The sequence below is a fragment of the Orycteropus afer genome, unplaced genomic scaffold (genome assembly GCF_000298275.1).
Source record: "Orycteropus afer afer isolate SDZICR_OR568_19922 unplaced genomic scaffold, OryAfe1.0 scaffold00131, whole genome shotgun sequence".
NCBI lineage: Eukaryota > Metazoa > Chordata > Mammalia > Tubulidentata > Orycteropodidae > Orycteropus > Orycteropus afer.
Window position 1 is genome coordinate 2,550,396 of NW_006921718.1, and position 2,225 is coordinate 2,552,620.

Sequence of the window (2,225 nt, forward strand, 5' to 3'; positions counted from 1 at the left end):
TCTTTTCCTTTCTTAAATTTGCCTGTGGTTTGTCAATTTTATTAACTCATTCAAAGAAACAACTTCTAGTCTTCTTGATCTTTTTCTATTGTCTATTTCATGTTTTTCTGCTTGAATCTTTATTATTTATTTTCTTCTGGTGACTTTAGGCTTTTTTTTTTTTTCCCTGCTGCTTTACTAATTGTTGGAAATGTTGGGTTAAGGTGTTGATTTTGGCTTTTTTCTTTTTTGATGTGTGCATATATTGCTATAAATTGCCCTCTGATCACTGCTTTTGCTATGTCCCAAAGATTTTGGTATGTTGTTTTCTCACTCTCATTTGAATCCAGGAATTTTTTAATTTCATTTTTTTATTTCTTTTGTTACCCAGTAGTATTTTAGGATGGTGTTCTTCAGTTTCCATGTATTTGCTCTTTTTCCTTTGATCTGCCAACTTTTTCTTAAGCACTTTGGACATGTTATCAGGAGGGATGAGTCCCTAGAGAAGGACATCAGACTTGGTGGAGGGTCAGCAAAAAGAGAAAGACCCTCAAAAAGATGGATTGATACAGTGGTTGCAACAGTGGGCTCAAACAAAGCAACAATTGTGAGGAAGGCACAGCATCAGCCTGTGTTTGTGTTATACAGAGTTTCTGAGTCGGAAACGGTTGGATGGCACCTAACAACAAGAAGTTTGGTTTTCTTTTGGTTTAATAAGTACAAATCACTCTGCAGTTCAAGTGGAGAGGGGTCTTTATCCCTAGAGGTCAAAAGAAAAGTAGAGGGTTAAAAAATTGATGATAAATCAGATCAGCTTCATGTCCTTCAAAATGCAATGATTTGTCTAAAAAGGAGTAAGTTAGCGCCTAGGTGAGAAGCCCCAGCCAGTTTGACTGTATGATTGTACTTAGCTATACATTTTTTTTTTCCTGGAGCAAATTGTTTATACATTTTTCCTAAGTGGTTTTACATCCTGACCAGTTATTCTTCCCGAGAACAATCATTTACATCTTGACACACTCTTCCTAAATTGTTTACATTCTTACATCCTGATCTTAGTTTCCTGGCATTGCATGTTGGCCTCAGCGCTCTTGGTTTGACATGAATGCCTCTACTTGGAAACATTTTAGTGTACACTGTGTGATCTTGGGAAGCTTAAGCTGTGTATGCTTCATTTTCTTCATTTATGAAATTGAGATAATAGTTTTTGTGGGAAATAAATGAGATAATACTTTACAGTGTTTGGCTCCGTTCCTGGCATCTAGTAAGTACATGTTAGAAATTACTAGTTTTTCCATTATTATGATCATTCACCAGCAGTAGCTCTCAATGAAGCAGACTGCTTTGAAAAGCAGTGACATCCCTTTCCAGAAGTCCTGGTGGCTGGCATACTGACCAACATATTTGGCTACTAACTAAAGGTTGGTGGGTCAAACCCACCAGTCATCTTTCTGTGCACGAGAAAGATATGGCAGTCTGTTTACATAAAGATTTATAGCCTTGGAAACCCTGTGGGGCAGTTTTATTCTATCCTCTAGGGTCACTGAGGTATATATTCAAGCAGCACTAAATCCAGGAGAGATGTTGTAGAAGCAGTTCCTGAATTGAAACAATGAAATTACTTCTAAGGATCCTTCTAATCATAGAATTGGGAAGCTCTTTCTCTGATTCAAAGAAAGTGTGATCATTGGTGTTATTTCTAGCAAAGTTGAGTGTTAGAACTGAGAAAAAAAGACTTCAGATGTGGCTGTACGTAAATATTAAAGACAGCAAAGTATTTTACTCTTAATGAGTTGTTAATTGCAAAATCTCCGTTATTGATGCTGTAATGCACATGAAAAGCAGGCCCTTACATGAAAATACATTTCTTTTCAAAAGGACTAGGCATTTGACTTCTAATCAGAAGGCTGACGGTTCAAACCCACCAGCTAGCTACTCCTTGGAAGGAAGATTGGGCAATCTACTCCATAGACATAATGCCTCAGAAACCCAAGAAGGGGTCACTATGAGTGGGACTCAACTCAATGGCAGTGAGTTTGTTTGGTTTTGGTTTCAGGAGATTCCCAGTGCAGTGGGACCAAAGGACACACTCTGTCCTGGCTCTTCTTTCTTGGTGTTAGTTGTTGTTGTTGTTGTTAAGTGCCGTCGAGTCGTTTCTGACTCATAGCGACCCCATGCACAGCAGAACGAAACACTGCCCGATCCCGCGCCAGCCCCACAATCCCTGCTATACTTGAGCCCATCAT